The following is a 17,566-nucleotide window of genomic DNA, read 5'->3' as shown; positions in this document are numbered from 1 at the left end:
TCGTCTGGTATCCAAGATGGCGATCTGACAGCAGGACGCGCTGAGCTGCGTGTCCCAGGATCGCATTCACTGGAACTTTAATAGCGGTTTTCACTTACCGCGATGCCGAAGAGACGGGGCCGGAGTGCCGCTTCTGCCTCGCGGTGTCCTGGAGCCCCGGGTCTCGGGAACATACACGAACTCCTGCGGCGCATGCAGGAGGTCACAGCGACGTCGGATGGCGGCCCGCAGAGGACACAGGGAGGCGAACCCGTTGTGGATGCTCCTGGGCCCGATACTACACTGAGCCCCGACGTTAGGGCACCGCCCCCGCAGCCCCAGACGACCAGCTCTCCCAGGGGCGGGGAAACCCCGGATTCACTGGCTTTCTCCTCTCCAGAGGCAAGGAAGGATTCACTGGAGAGCTCGGAGGTTGGGGCCCACCTTTCCAGGGCCCCCATGGAGATGTCTGGGGGAACACCATCTCAATATGAGGGGGAAGGACAGAAGACACCCCTCGAAGGACTTCAGGACGGTGAGCAATTTACACTTACACAAACTCCAATTGTACTGATTAAACCTGCAGAAGTGACTTTAGAATCTATTTGGGACTTAATGGCTGGTTTTGTTAAAAATATTACTCCCACATTTCAACAAATTGAAGGGAAAATTAAGGAACACGATAAGGAACTGAAGAACTTAAGAGAAGAAACGAATACTTCTAACTCATCTATTCAAAAAATAGAAAAAGAAATTGAATCATCGAAACAAATTCAAGAGACCTTAGTTAAAGACAATATTAACCTAAGGAAGAAGATTGAAATGCTTGAGAACAACTCACGTAGCAATAATTTAAGGTTAATTAACTTTCCAAGACTCGAGTTAGTAACACCTAGAGATATGCTTAAGAGATATCTAATGGAGAATTTAGAGATACCCGAGGATTCATTACCACCATTTTCAAGGGTTTATTATTTGCCTGATAAAGAACAAAATCAACAACCAAAAGTAAAATCTTCAGATCAAGAACCCTTAAACATTTCACAGATTTTAGAAACATCTGAAAAAGATTTAGCATCACCAGCCACTATGATTATTACTTTAGCTTTGCCAATTGATAAAACATGGTTGTTAAAACTTTACTTTAAAAATAGACAAAAAAGCTTTCTTGGATATAAAATACAAATGTTCCCAGATTTGGCACGGGAGACGCAAAGGCGCCGCCGTGAATTTCTTCTTTTGAAACCTGGGGTTTTATCTCTGGGGGCAACTTTTTATTTGAGACACCCGTGTAAGTGTATTGTATATTACCGTACTTTTAAATATGTGTTTTTTGAACCATCACAACTGACCAACTTCGTGGCTATATCTCGTCTGAATGTTAACAATCCTTGAGCTCTATAATTTGGATATTGTGACCCCATCTCAATGCTATAGCTCTCAGTTTCTTGTTATTATTACTGTTTTTCTATATAATTTCGCCAAGCTTCTTTAATTCTTGGATCTCAATTTGTGGACTTGAGCATAAATAGTATATTTGTTAACTTAGGAATTATATTACTATTGTATTTGATATCTATTCTATTCTTGCTTTCTGTACAAGTGTAATACTTGAAATTTAAGTTGAAAATAATAAAAAAAAAAAAAAAAAAAGAAGGCACAAGTGAAGAAAACTTCACGCAGAGTCGAAGACGGACTTCTCGGCTCCGCGGAAAAGTAAGAACTGTGCTGGGCGGGAAGGCACTCGCGCATGCGCAGTGCGGGCAACTCGAAACTTCGAGTTTCATCAAGTAAGACTGCTTGTGAGATGTCCTCATCGGAGCTCCGTTGGATCACGTCACCCATTAGTGAGACTACCTGCCTGCTTGTCCTGGGATAATGTCCTATTTTGGATTAAGAACTGGTTGAAAGATAGAAAACAGTAAGTAGGGTTAAATGGCAAATATTCTAAATGGAGAAGGGTTAATAGTGGGGCTCATCCAAGTACAACAATATATGCAGACTGCAGTGTTAAGAGAAGACTAATCAAACTATATTTATAATACTCTCCCAAAACAAATGTTTGTTTTGTTCCTCAATAGTTACTCTATGTCAGGGATGCCCAACTCTGGCCATTGAGGACTGTAATCCAATCGGGTTTTCAGGATTTCTCTAGTGAATTTGCATGAAATCTATTTGCCTGCATTGTTTCCATTGTAGGCATATTGATCTCATGCATATTCATTTATACACAAACACCAACGGGATCTATAAAATACCTTCAATACCTCTAATTAATTATACAATAATTCCATACAAAGAAAAGCTATACCTTTAAACCATATATTTTATCAATAATAATCATTTATTAAATCATTAAGTTATTCATGTTATTACACTTATGTTTTAAAATTCAATTAAACATCAACTACTCTCTTACATACATACACATCACAGAAGTGTTAAATTACATAACTTTTATTCATACAAAAGTGGAAACTTGGACATCTACATTTAAATTGAAATTAAATCCGGGTAAATCAAAATTCTTTCTAGCTAGTCCTAATGAAAAAATTACTAAAACAACTCTACTTTTAAACGGTCAATCTTATTCAATATCTCCCAAGCTAAAAATTTTAGGAGTTATTTTAGATCGGTCCTTATCTTTTAAGGTCCATACAGATTCACTGGTTAAGAGATGTTATATTGTCCTCTGGAAGCTGTGTACTATTAGGAAATATTTTGATTTTATATAATTTAAAATCATGGTCCAATCTTCAATCCTTTCAATATTGGATTATTGTAATGTTATTTATTTGGGATCGTATAGAATAACCACTAGCCGATTAAAAATCATACAAAATACAGCTATTCATTTGATTTTTAATCTGAGAAAACACGATCATATCAGTGTATATTATCAAAAGCTCCACTGGCTTCCGTTCGAGGCTAGAGTGTTATTTACATTTGGATGCATTTGTTTTAAAGTTTTATTTGGCTTAGCACCGGCTTATCTTGTTTCTCATTTTAGTTTTTTTATTTTTAAGAAAAATATCCATAGATCTGGTTGGTTTTATTTTCCTTCAGCAAATGCTTGTTGTTACAAAAAATTTTTGGATAGGACCCTAGCATTCTAAGCAGGATTAATGAATTCATGTTTGAATCTTCTTGTTTCTCCATTTCTTACTTACTATCAATTTTGAAAATATCTTAAAACCCATTTAAACAATATACATTATTGATTTTCAAATTATCATGTAGTTATAATGTACTTTTTAATTATTTTAGCTGCACTTATTTTAGTTGAATGCGTGGGGATATGATCGAGACCTTCAAAATACTGAAAGGAATCGACAAAATAGAGCAGAGAAGATTATTTACATTGTCCAATTTGACACGGACTAGAGGACATGAAATGAAGCTAAGGGGGGACAGGTTCAGGACTAATGTCAGGAAGTTCTGCTTCACTCAGAGAGTGGTTGACACCTGGAATGCCCTCCCAGATGAGATTATTGCGGAATCGACCGTCCTAGGCTTCAAGAGCAAACTAGATGCATATCTCCTTAAGAGAGGCATGTAAGGATATGGTGGACTATAAATTACGACAGGTGTACACCTGGCAGGGCCTCCGCGTGTGCGGATCGCCGGACTTGATGGACCGAAGGTCTGATCCGGAGATGGCATTTCTTATGTTCTTATGTTCTTATGTTCTTAATGCTTGTATTAGTTACTCTGATTTTATTATGTATGCTGTTATTATATTGTATGCTGAGTATCTAATTGTGTAAACCGCTATGAACTGCTGGTTAGGCAGTATATAAAAATAAATTATTTATTATTATTAATACAGTGGTCTCAAACTCGTGGTCCGCCAGGTATTATTTTGAGGCCCTCAGTACGTTTATCATAATCACAAAAGTAAAATAAATCAGTTTCTTGATCATATGTCTCTTTAGATACAAATTACAATATTATTATTAGGAGACTTAGCCAAAAGGAAAGATTTATAAACTATAAAGAGTTTTACCTCATGCAAAATTGTCATTTCTTTAATAAGATATTAACTATTTTTTCTGAGGCCCTCCAAGTACCTACAAATCCAAAATGTGGCCCTGCAAAGGGTTTGAGTTTGAGACCACTGCACTAATACATATTAAGCCCTCCCAATCTATCCTATTTATCCAATTTAAAAGTCCATTCACTATATGAAGCACTGTCCAATCAATAGATCAAAAGGAAATTTTCATCACTGTGCCAGTGTTCACTTGTCTTGTCTTTCCGTTGTTAACTCTTCATCATATATTCTCCACCTCGATCAAACTGAACAGTTAAGCCCAACACAGCTCTGTGTTTCGCCTTTAAGCGTCATCAGGGGCTTTAGATTGTTGACGGCTTCAATTATTTACACTCTCTCTAATAGTATTCAATCATTCCAAAACTAAATAAATCTTACAATATACTCATGTTATCAATATTAACTTCATATAAATAATTAATGTATACCTCATTGTTCATTGTTTAACTTTCGATCTCAAAATCCCTCCCTCCTTGAGGGCCACAATCCAGTCGGGTTTTCAGGATTTCCCCAATGAATATGCATTGAAAGCAGTGCATGCACATAGATCTCATGCATATTCATTGGGGAAATCCTGAAAACCCGACTGGATTGCGGCCCTCACGGAGGGACTTTGAGACCCCTATAAACTATCCCGTTCCCTGATCATTATTTGAACTTTATCTACAGCTGTTCCTAATTATAACAAATGCCATTCAACTTCCTTGTTTAGACCATGTGGTACAACTGTTCCCCAGGAGTGATTAATTTCTGCTCTTTTCTTAGTAATATATCTGAAATGTTACCTCCTCAACTAATTGGACGGTAATCAACACCACAAATTTTAAATCATTCACATCATGTTTATATTGCACCCAGTGGGCTACCAACAGAAGATCTAATTTCTCAAGTCATATTATGTACAATGAGGTATGCATTAACTATTTATATGAAGTTAATGTTGATAACATGAGTATACACTTCTCCCCCCGTATTCGCGTGGATGCGGGCAGAACATAGCCGTGAATACCAAAAAACCGCGAATAAACTTTTTGCATGTTATTCACAGTTTTTCGGTAAAATATACCTGAAAAAGATAATAAACCATGAATAACCCGACCTGCGATTTGCTCCGTACAATGCCAGGAGCAGCGATTTCCTTCAGGAACCACTGGGAACAGTGATTTCCTCCATGAACCACCAGGAGCAGCGATTTCCAATGTGAAATGCCAGGTTCAGTGATGAAAATTAGGAGGCGGAATCAGCAGCCGAAAAATCGCAAATAAGTGAATCTGCAGATACGGAAACTGCGGATACGGAGGAAGAAGTGTATTGTAAGGTTTATTAAAGTGACTAGAAAATGTAAAATTAATCACGAGAAGATATACACACCCTGCAGCTAAGGCTGCAGGAAATTAGACTGGAAGTCCAGGGGAGTGTACAGGGATATGACCTCGCAGGGAGGGGATGGAGTTTGGTTTTGAGTTTCCCTGCAGTCAAGGCTGAAAGAGGTTGATTACTCTATGGTGATGCTTCCAGAGGTTATTGTACAAGAATGTGTGTTCACATAGAAACAGAAGGGGAGAAAAAGACCTTAGCAGGGTTAGTTCACCAATATCGATGGTGTAACTCACGTCACCCCTGGTCAAAACACTCCTCCCAAATATACCTGTTTGATTTTAATTTTAATAATTCAAGCTTTTAACCATTTCTTCTAATGGGAAAGAAGATAGAACTTATCTTGGTTAAAACGTTTGAAAAGGGCCTAGCAGTTGGCTCTCTCAAGGTGCAGGTAGCCAGTCTCTTGTGCTTTAGAGCTTGAATGGATAAAGTCCTTGGCTTCCCATCCTGACATAACTAGATTTCTGAAGGGAGAGTTGCGTCTTCATCCTCCCATGCGACATCCATTCCCTGTGTGGTATCTTAATATGGTTTTGAGGATTCTCTGTAAGACTCTGTATGAATCTTCAATGTACTGTACCTCCATTACCATATTTCTACCCTCTATTATATCTATCTTCTTATCTGTTTCCTTATCTTCTCCTCCCCCTCAGGGTTCTACCATTCTCATCGTCTTCTTTCCTCCACCCTTATAGCCCAGCATCTGCTCGCTCTCCCTTCTCACCCCATCCTCATAGCCTGACATCTCCCTATCTCTTCCCTGCTGCACTCTCCTGCATGGGATTCTTTGGTACTAGCTGCAGAGCAAAGGGTGGACGCCCAAGGTCATCTGGAACCTCCAAACCTCTGTCATGATCTCCGAGCAGAGGAACTTGTCGCTGCATGGCGAGACTGCCTGTAGCCACGATAGGAACCACAATTCAACCCCCCTGGGGCATGTGATCTACTGACTGGTAATGACTTAGGACAACGATCTGCCACACTAGATATAAAATTGTCCAACCCCTTGCCAAAGAGCATTTGCCCTTTAAAAGGGAGCTTGCTCAAAGTAGCTTTAGAAGCAGAATCTCTCGCCCACTGTCTGATTCAGAGCATTCTTCGAGCAGAAATCAAATAAACAGACACTGCTCATAGCCCTAAAAATGCTACGTAATCCACCTTCAACAGTAACACCTAGATATACTCTCCTCCATGGATGGAGTCTAGTGCAGCATCTTATGGCAAGCATACACCATGAAGGAAGCCGCAGCCACTACTTTCAGGCCCAGAGCTAAAGACTCAAACTGTCTTTTGAGGACTAAATCCACCTTGCAAAATCCTGTGCATCCTTTAAGAACATGCCTTCCTCACTAGGGAGAGAAGTACACTCAGTTACCTGTGCTACTAATGAATCCACCTTGTGTGTGGTAAAAAGTTGCTCAACTCAAAACCATGGAGGGGCATTGTCAATAGGAAGTCTAAATCTGAATTTGGGTGCTTTGGGAAAGACATCCTGAAATCCAGTAGAGAAAATTTCCATTCTCAAAATAGCAAGACCTCCATCTTTTTTTTTTTTAATGACCTATATAGACATTTTGGTCCTTAGTATGTCTATCTTTTTTGGCCATTCTCGAATATAAATATGTCCACATCAAAAACGCACAAAAGAAAGTTTTTCAGACCTCAAAGCAGCCAGCATTCTTAGCATACTGTTTACAGACAGCTGAGCTGAGCAGCAGTGGCTTTCACGTTCAAACTCCAAGGCAAACATCACTATAAACTGCTTACATTGTATGTTGAGCCCTCCAAAACTCATTCAAAACTTACTGTACCCACCTGTACCCCACAACAATAGCCCTTTAGCCTGCAGGTGTCAATGTAGGTTCAGTAGGTTTTGGAGGGCTCACTAAACAATATAAGCAAAATATGGTAAAGCACAGTTACTTACTGTAATAGGTGTTATCCAGGGACAGCAGGCAGATATTCTCACTGATAGGTGACGTCACCAACGGAGCCCCGGTACGGACACTTTAAAAGTGCATTGCCACTTTAAGAACTTGGAAAGTTCTCGATATTCTGCACTGCGCATGCGCGAGTGCCTTCCCGCCCGACGTAGGCGCGTGCGGTCCCTCAGTTAAGATAAGCCAGCTAAGAAGCCAACCAGGGAGGTGGGTGGGTTGTGAGAATATCTGCCTGCTGTCCCTGGATAACATCTGTTACGGTAAGTAATTGTGCTTTATCCCAGGACAAGCAGGCAGCATACTCTCACTGATGGGTGACTTCCAAGTTAACCAAATGGGATGGTGGGAGAGTTGGCCTTTAGGAAAATAAATTTTGTAATACAGATTGGCCGAAGTGCCCATTCCTTCTGGAGAAGGACTCCAGACAGTAGTGAGAAGTGAAAGTATGAACTGAGGACCAGGTGGCAGCTTTACAGATTTCCTTAATAGAAGTGGATCGAAGGAAAGCAACAGAAGCTGCCATAGCTCTAACTTTATGGGCTGTGACACAGCTCTCCAGTGCCAGTCCGATCTGAGAATAGCAGAACAAGCTAGCCAGTTGGAAACAGGATGCCCCAACTTGTTTGGATCAAATGAGATGAAGAGTTGGGGAGAAGTTCTGTGAGGCTTGGTGCGATCAAGGTAGTAAGTCAAAGCTTGTTTACAGTCCAAAGTATGCAAGGCTGCTTCTCCAGAATGAGAATGGGGCCTAGGAAAAAATACTGGTAGAAGTCGATCTGGCGGAAGAAACGCTCTCATGAGAGTGGTGTCTAGAATTGCCCCAGTGAACTGAAGACGTTGAGTCGGAATGAGATGTGATTTGGGGAAGTTGACTTCAAATCCCAGAATCTGAAGAAAAGAAATGGTCTGAGATGTTGCTTGGACCACTTCCTGAGATGAAACAGCCTTTATCAACCAGTCGTCCATGTAAGGAAAGACTTGAAGACCGTGTGATCGAAGAGATGCAGCCACTACAATCAAGCACTTCGTAAACACTCTGGGAGAAGATGCCAAGCCGAAGGGAAGTACCTTGTATTGGTAATGGCAACGATTGATTTGAAACGGAGATACTTCCTGGAAACCGGATGAATCAGGATGTGTGTGTAGGCTTCTTTGAGGTCTAGGGAGCATAGCCAGTCGTTCTGATTGCGGAGAGGATAAAGCAGAGCAAGCGACTAGAAATTTGTTGAGAGCTCTGATATCCAGGATGGGTCTCAGTCCTCTGGTCTTCTTGGATACTAAGAAGTAATGGGAGTAGAATCCCTTGACTCTGCTGATTGAGGGGAATTTCCTCGATGGCATTCAGCAGCAGAAGGCATTGCACCACCTGCAGAAGAAGGAAGGACTGAGCAGGGTCCAAAGCAGACTCTCTTGGAGGACTGTCTGGTGGAAGAGTCTAGAAATTGAGAGTAACCCTGACGAATGATGTTGAGGAACTAAAGATCCGAGGTTATGAGTTCCCAACGATTGACGAACAACTGAAGACGACCTCCGATGGGCTGAGGTAAGGGTTCAGAAATGATGAGACTGGCTATGCTCCGAAGAAACAGGTCAAAAAGACGGTTTAGGTTGCTCAGCCTGTTTCTGTTGTTGATGTGGTTGTTGCTGTTGCCTTTGTCTGCAAGGTTGAGACTGAGCTGGCTGCAGAGGCCTAACAGCAAAACGACGCTGATAGGAAGACTGTTGTCTGAAAGGACGAGCAGGTGGAGGCTTTTTCTTGTTCTTAACCAAAGTATCCCACCTCTTTTCATGAGCTGACAACTTTTGGGTGGTGGTATCTAAAGACTCTCCAAAAAGTTCATCGCCCAAACAAGGAGCATTGGCCAGACGATCCTGGTGGTTAACATCCAGCTCAGACACCCTAAGTCAAGTTAAGCACCGCATAGCCACAAACATGCCTGCAGCTCGAAATGTGAGCTCAAAAGTGTCAAATAGAGCATACCAAAATCTTTCTCAATTGTAACAAACTAGAAATGTACTGTTGTAAAACAGGTACTTGACGTTCAGGTAAATATTTCTGTAGTGTAGGCACTTGCTTGACTAAGTGCCTACGTCAGGCAGAAAGGCATTCGCGCATGCGCGGTGAGCTTTCTAAGTTCTTAAGGTGGCAATGCACTTTTAAAGTGGCCCTACCGGAGCTCCGTCGGTGACGTCAACCATCAGTGAGAATATGCTGCCTGCTTGTCCTGGGTTAACATCTGTATCTGAATTTGCAGTAACCCTTAAGAGTACCCCACTGCTCTCTGAGCTCAAAATGTCTGTGTTAACATCTGAAGCTGCTTGGGCTGAGAACTTTTCAGCACCCCCTCCTAATAAAGGCTAGAACGTACTGTTTGATTTTGGTGGGTTGTTTTATTTTTTACATCTTGGGGTTGTGGGAGAGGGGTCGGTAACCACTGGGGGCATAAGGGTTTATGCCTTAATCCCTCCAGTGGTCATCTGTTCAGTTTGTCACTTTTTAGAATTTAGATGCTTTTAAAAACAGGTCTAGCTTGCAAATGTCTACAAATAAAAGCCCAGGACCTTTATTAAAGGTTTGATTATGCCTGACAAGCGTTCAAGTCCTAAGCCCGCTCAAATCAGACCTCTAACATGCCCCTTTAAGATTTGGACACACTGGAGGCAAAACAAGCAGAAAGACACCAAGAAAGTCTATTTTGAGAATGCCCACTTGGATGTTTTGACTAGTAAGACGTCCAAGTTGGTTTATGCTGCCTTCTGGACATCTATCTTTTTTCAAAATGAGCCCAATAGAGTATAATTTTGTCATAGCCTAGGTAAACCTCATGAGGGCCCTCTGACACATCCTAGTGCTCCATCAGCATCATTATGATCTCTGGATGCAAAGGAAAAAATGTGGGCTGAGCCTTAGCATTGCTCAACTGTGAAATACGAGCTGTGGAAGTCTGCAGTTCTAAATTTAATTCCCGCAAAGATATTGTAATGACTTCCACCAAGTCCATCAGTTTGAAAAGTATGCACACTCTTGGGTCCTCTCTCTGGTCCAGGGCTGACAAAGACTCTTGGCTGTGTTCACCCACCTGAGACCTAAAATCCTCTAAAACCTGAGGACTCACTTTGAGGGAGCAAAAGCATTGACCCTGATCTCGTCATTCCAGTCCTTTTCTAACTGGATCTCCGGTTCTTATAGCAAAGCTTTCCACTGGGGAACTGCACTCTGTGAAGGTTAGCACGCTTGCACCACCACCAGCGAAACTCCATTCTGTGCAGACACTTTGTACTTCACATATGCTTCAAATATTAAACTGACAAAATCAGAGTTAAATCCCTGCCCTGGATCATCTCAGGATTTCTGTAGGGGAACTTCTTGTGCCCTCATGGGTTCAGAGGAATCTTCCACTTGCACTTCACCACCAAGTCACTATTCAAGGACTCGAGGGCAGTGTTCTTCAACTGCTGGTCCATGGACCTGTGCTGGTCCGCAGAAATTTCCTGCCAGTCCGCAGGGCTGGCACGTGCATCAGGCCCGAGACAGTGGTCTTCAGCCGCCAGTCCACAGTGCGATTGATGTGGCGTTGTCTTTGGCCTGACTCCCTCTTCCTCAGTGCTGCAGTGCACAAAGCCCCGGACAGAGGCTCCTATGCGCGTCCTGCACCTGAACCGGAAGCCTTCTCTCTGACGTCGCAACGTCAGAGGGAAGGCTCTAAGATGAGGCGCGGGTCACGTGAGGAGCCGCTACCACGGCCAGAAAATAACACCGGGGACGGCATAAAACAGCCAGGCAGGAGCAGGCCAGAAGGCAAGGCATAGCATGGAGGGAGGGAGACAACAACGGTAGGGGGGAATGATTTTATTTTTTAATTTAGTGATTGATTTACATCTGCTGTCTGTATTTTGCACTGTTCAGCAAGAAATGCATTTGTTTCTTTTCCTCTGGGGTTGTACTGCATGCAGAGTCTTGCATCTTAGGGTTTGCTTGTATACATTAGTACTTTTAATTTTTGGTCCCGTATTTGCATGGAGTTATCTGTGTTCTAGTAGGAATGAATATTGAGAAGCATACAGTGTGCTTTGTGTAGTTAAATTTTGTGGTTAACCATTATGTGGTAATACAATTATAGTGTGTGTGTGTGTGTGTGTATGTATGAAAAATGAATGGAAAAAATGGTGTTACAATTAGTACTATTATGGGGGCTTGGTCTGGCATGGAGATGGGTGAGGTCTGGCCCACCGGTGCCGGTCCACAAAATAATTATTTTATTTCCACCGGTCCATAGGTGTCAAAAGGTTGAAGAACACTGCTCTAAGGGGGGACTTGTGCCCCAACAAACCAGCTTTCTACAACTCTAGGACCCTGGAGGGACCAGAGGGAGTTAAGTTCAGTGCTCCAGCAGCACATGGCACATGGATGCTCCTCAGTCAACCATCCAGCAAAAATCTGGCATGATATATGGGTAGAAAGACCTAGAGAATCCACAGAAATTGATTATTAAGCAAACTGAGGTATTATGAGGCAAATAGAGGTTTTTAAAATTAAGAAATCCAAGGTGGCCACCATGGCAGTGTTTTGGCACAAAAAAAACAGCCCGGGAGAGTTTAAAGTTCCAAAAATTCAGGGAAGGGATTTTAGAGATACAGGAATCTATAGGAAGTCACCAATACCTTTAAAACTTTGAATTTATAGCCCCCCCCCCCCCCCCCCCAATGTCTCCCATAGACAGTAATGCATTGTACTGACATAACTGGAAGGTGTTTTGCCTGTTTCAGCTCTCACTGTAGCTGAACTATGGAGAAGATTTCTGCCTCAGACAAGTTTGTAGATTTCTCCAGGTGCTTGCCTCTTCGGGCTGCCTTTTAGTCAGACCCCAAGGATCTGAAACCCTTAACTCCACTAGCTCCTCATGTGTCTTCAGAGGGGTATGCAGCGGCACCTGCTACAGTCCTCTGGACCAACAGGGAACCACTCAGCCTGCATTCAAGCATCTGATAAATCAGGGGCAAGCTCAGCTCCCAGGGGAACACTCCCCAAGCTGCTTAAAAGTTAGTGGAGGCCAGCTAAGTAGGTTCCTTGTAAAAACGACTGCCCTCCAAGCTCTCTGATCCAGATACTATATCTTCTCCCAGGCAGCACTTTCCCAGGATTTCTGTGAACCTCTGGAGCACCAGGATACCTCAAAAATCAAATAAAACACAGAAAAGAATAAATCAAATGCAGAGCAAAAAAAAAAAAAAAAAAAAGACAGTCTGTTCTCGTTTTCAGAAGGAAAAACTGAGGAGCTGAAGCACTGCCTAGAAACACAAGGAGGCAGAGTTGAAAAATGTAAATAGTGCCTTCTGCAAACCTCACAGGTGAAGGGAAGAAACCCAGGTCAAGTCTGTTGAACCCTTTGAACTAGAATTGAGGATATGCTGAAACCCTCAGCTCATTGTACAGCAGCAGTGGCTAAGGAAGCAAATAGAATGTTAGGAATTATCAAGAAAGGAATGGAAAACAAATATTAAAATGTTATAATGCCTTTCTATCGCTCTATGGTGCGGCCACACCTCAAATACTGTGCAATTCTGGTCGTCACATCTCAAAAAAATATAGCAGAATTAGAAAAGGTAGCAAGAAGGGTGATGAAAATGGTAAAAGGGATGGTACAACTTCCCTATGAGAAAAGGCTAAAGTGGCTAGGGTTCTTCTTTCTGGAGAAAACATGACTCAGGGAAGATAAGACAGGGCTGTCTGTGGAGTCAGAAGCAATTTTTGGGTTACTAGAGTCGATGAAAAAAATGTGCCAACTCCAACTCCTAATAGAGTTAAATAGTATGTCATGCAAATATAACGCTTAAATTTCTTATTTCACAGAAAATTTGATTAACCCACTTTTTTCAGGATATGTTTTACTTTTAGAATAAATTTTAATATAAAGTTCTTTGATTACAAAATGTAATATTTTTTATGTTAGTGAAAGTGGCACCTAGAGAATGACACAGGGACAAAGTTTGTCCCCATCCCTGCAAACAATATTCCTGTCCCTGCCAGTCCCGCAAACTCTGTCTGATCCCATTTGCACAAGCCTCGAAGTTATGATTTTATATTGAAATCATTTTATTAAAGTATAAAAAGAAATAATATTCTGTACAACTGTCATTTTATAAATCACAAATGCATAAAAAGATCAACAAAACCCTTGTCTCCCCTCCCCTTCACAAATATCCCCTCCGCTATCTAGAGCGGCGTATTGCAAACTGTGTGCCGCGGCATGCCAGTATGCCTCCCGCGGTACGCTGGGGAAGAGGAGAGGTGCCAGCGCCCAATGACTGTTTACAGGATGTGCCTCTCAAGCTGCTGTCTCACATGTGCGTGGTCTTTCTACCCATATATCATGCCAACGCACTTCTGAGTGTCTTGAGCCGAGAACACTAGGTTTAGTGTGCCCCAGCTCAAAAAGGTTTGCGAGACACTGATCTAGAGAATGAACAAGCCAAATTACTACAAAATGTTGCATTGAAAAATCATGCTAACAGAATACCTCGGTCACACACACAGAACACAAATGCCAAATCCATAATAGCTGATCAAACATGATAAACATAAAATTAAACCAAACTCCCAAGAAGCCACACCTTGCATGTAGTAGAACATCTATATAGATATATAAATGAGTTGGAGTCAAAGGTTTTATTTACTGACTCCATAGCCCTGGTTAGAGGTCTATGCAATACTGAGTGGAGAGGTACGAGTAGATGAATCGCTGGATTACTCTCTAAAAAAAATACTAGGGCTAGGAGGCATACGAAGAAGCTACTAAGTACGGTAGTAGACTTATAATAAACCAGAGAAAACATTTCTTCATTCAACATATAATTAAACTCTGGAATTTATCAGAGAATGTGGCGAAAGAAGTTAACTTAACAGAGTTAAAAAAAAAGGTTTAGATAATTTCATAGAATAAAAGTCCATAAGCCATTACAGTTTTAAGATGGTTTGGGGAAATCCACTGCTTATTTCTAGGATAAACAGCATAAAATCTATTTTACTCCTTGAGATCTTGCCAGGTACTTGGGGCCTGGGTTGGCCACTGTTGGCAACAGGATACTGGGCTTGGTAGACCTTTAGTCATCCCGGTATGGCAACTCTTATGTTTTGGAATGATTATAGATTATAATTATTTTTTTAAACAGACAATTCCATACAAGTGCCCTTTTATAAGAATTGTCCCTTCCCCCTCTCCCATCTGTTCTGCTGAGGCCAGCAGCAATTTAGACTCAAGTAGTATAATTATCTACCAGCTGAAAACTGGCACAACATCCTCCCCAAAAACTAGTTTTGGGGCATTAAGAAAGCATACAAAAAGAGTCCTCAAGAATGTGCAGTCCTGTGAGGGAAAGGAGCCAACAGAAGGAGCGAAGTAACTGCTCAGGCTAAAGAGAATGTGAGCAGCATCAGGAACAGCTAAGTAACTTGTATAAAAGAAGTCCATAATTAATTTATAAAATTAATTATGTCAATTTTATTGATTTACAGTGGTTTTATTTCTTTTATAGGGACATTTACACTTCCTGCTTTGCTTACAATTCTAACAGAGTATTAATTCCTCCCCACTCGATCCTATATGTAAGGGTAAAGGGGATAGAACTTGTATATCGCTTTTTCTGTGTGTTTTACACAATCAAAGCGGTTTACATATTTTAGACAGGTATTTTATTTGGACCTGGAGCAATGAAGTGTGTTAAGTAACTTGCCCAGAGCCACAAGAAGCTGCAGTGGGAATCGAACTCACAACTTCAGGGTGATGAGGCAGCTGCTCTAACTAACCACGACTAGGCCACTCTCTCACTCCAGTTAAAAAATAAAAAAAGCCAGACAGCAATACTTCAGCCGATTTATTTGATCAGAAGAGAAACCAGAGGCCAAGAAGCAGTTTTTAAGACAATCAGTATTGGCTGAGGCATATTTTCTTAGATGCTGCTCTGGAAGATTACTAACTGGAAACAATCTCCCCAAGAAAGCAAGTTCAGATAAAAGTACAGATGTGTATGTAGTCCCGTTTTTTAAAAAACATTTTCATAGCAAATTATATTACCTGAAGTTAATACTGTGAGATATACCTCCAAAAAAAGAAACTTAGTGCCATCAGTTCTTCTGAACAAACCCCATATCCCTTCACCAGGGACCAGGTCTAACCAGGGGGCAATATAACATTAAGGAGAATTAAAAGAGGTAAGCAAAATGTATAGAATATTAATAAAGGCATCCAATAAGAGTTGCGGGGTACAAAATGCAAACAAGGCCAATTCCTGAGCTTTAGTGCTAGTGCCGTTCGTCCCTTTAATTCACAGCTTCCGTCCCCTCGCGCTCACCAAGCTAGCTAGCTGGCGATACAAGAACATCTCTTACTGCCTCGCCCTCGAGCCTGTCTTCCGGGCTTTCTTCACGCTGCGCAAGCGTGGAGCATAAAAAAAGTCTTCCGGCGATGGTTGCAAGTGAAAGCTCCACCCCTTCCGGTTCATGTCACGCATAGGTTTCCATGGTTACGACACGCGCTTAGTCAGAGGCTGCCTGCTGTTCACAGGTTGCGAGGAATTGGACGTCTTGTGCCTCCAAGCACCTGAACAACATGTCACCCGCCAAACAGTTTCCTGATGAAGCTGGTAGCAATTTGAAGGCTGAACTAGAATTGGTTAAAAAAAAAAACAACCCCAAAAAACCCTTAGGCTCCCGACGAGAATGACGCCTGCAGTTTAAATTTAGCAAAATTTAAAAGCATACAAATAAGGGGGTACGAGCCCGTACTGAAATCCCTTTATTTGTATGCTTTAAATTTTGCTAAATTTAAACTGCAGGCGTCATTCTCGTCGGGAGCTTTAGGGTTTTTTTTAACCAATTATTCTAGTTTAGCTTTCTACTATATTGATAATATTTTTGGTTTTTTGAAGCCTATTCAGCAATTTGAAGGGACATGGTTTGGATGGACCAAAAATTATAGGCGCTATAATCAAGGATTTCTTTCTGGTCAATTGTCCCCCTTTAGGCCAAAGTTTTACAGATTGTGTTGAGGGGCTTAAATGTCCTTAATTTCTTGTTTTCTTTTGGGGGTTTGTTTGTTTTTGCCTTATTGGAGAAAAAAATTGTTTAGAGGCTTTGCTTCTTAATTACTACTACTAATAATTTCTATAGTGCTACTTGCCATTCATTGACACTACTACACTGGTCAATAATAAGAAAGTGTGGAGACCATACCAAAGATTTGCTGAACTGACAAGGCTTCCTGTCTTGAGCCTAAATGCACCAAATAGGGTTGGTAAGACAGCATGGGTCCACTGCGGTCCAATTTTTAGCCGATTCCAAAAAAGCGGCTGATGCTCAAACAAGTTTGCATGAAATGATTTGAGCGGAGGTTCGTCGTAATCCCCATCCGATCCCGCCGATGAATCACTTAGAGCGACTCTAACATATGTGCAGAGCCAGCAAAGGAAGGCCTGAAGCAGCCTCCTGCCACTCAACTGTTCAGGGCAATAAAACTTTTTTCTCCTTTTTTTTATTTTTAATGTGCTTATTACCCACTCACAATATCTGTTCCCGTTTTTTTTTTTAAAGTCCTGCCGGCCTCCCCTCCCAACCACAGCCATTGCCGTCACCCCCACCACCACTGATGACAACCGTGGATCCCTGAACCCCCTGACGATAATGGCTGCCCCTGCAACAGCAACGCACCCAGAGAAACAGGAGGTATGCCCACTCCCTCCTGACTTAGCAACCTGGTTGTGCATCCTGGCCACCTGAACTCCCCGACACTCCCCTGACATCCCCACTTCCACACCCTACACGAAGATTCCCCTCTCACCACCCCAAGACCACAAAAGATAATCCCTAGTGGTCTGGTGGGCTGTAGGGGGTTCAGCTCAGAACCTTCCCAGATCAAGCAACCCCCACCCCTCCCTTGTACCTTGTTGTAGCAGTCAGCAAGAGGGATGCCCACTCCTTGCCAGTAGGCCCACCTCTTCGAAATGGTGGGCCTTTCCCTTCCTGGTGCATCTCAGGGGCCTAAGGCCCTGATTGACCTGGATACCTATAAGAGGGCCTTAGGTATCTGGGCCAATCAGAGACTTAGCCCACCTGGGATGCACTGGACTTACTGAACTTTTTTTTTGGAGCTTGGGGTCCATTCCCTTTTAAGCTAGCTCGTATCCTGATTTCAGGCTGTTTGGGCCAGATTTCAGTCCA

General features: G+C 42.0%; 1 protein-coding gene across 2 annotated transcripts in view; it reads right to left on the bottom strand.

Moving 5' to 3' along the window:
* The window catches only part of BSCL2 (BSCL2 lipid droplet biogenesis associated, seipin), a 69,390-nt gene extending 53,539 nt beyond the window's left edge, over positions 1–15,851 (bottom strand). The window contains exon 1 of one of the 2 annotated variants that reach the window (XM_033954847.1): positions 15,703–15,851. The gene's annotated coding sequence lies outside the window, so the exon portion shown is untranslated. Of the gene's footprint in view, positions 1–15,425 lie in introns of both variants that reach the window. The other variant, XM_033954846.1, reaches the window with a different exon arrangement.
* Positions 15,852–17,566: the final 1,715 nt, after the last annotated feature.

This window comes from Geotrypetes seraphini, chromosome 8 (genome assembly GCF_902459505.1).
Source record: "Geotrypetes seraphini chromosome 8, aGeoSer1.1, whole genome shotgun sequence".
Taxonomy (NCBI): domain Eukaryota; kingdom Metazoa; phylum Chordata; class Amphibia; order Gymnophiona; family Dermophiidae; genus Geotrypetes; species Geotrypetes seraphini.
Note: the sequence above shows the minus strand (reverse complement) of the source record. Positions and strands in the feature narration are given on the sequence as shown.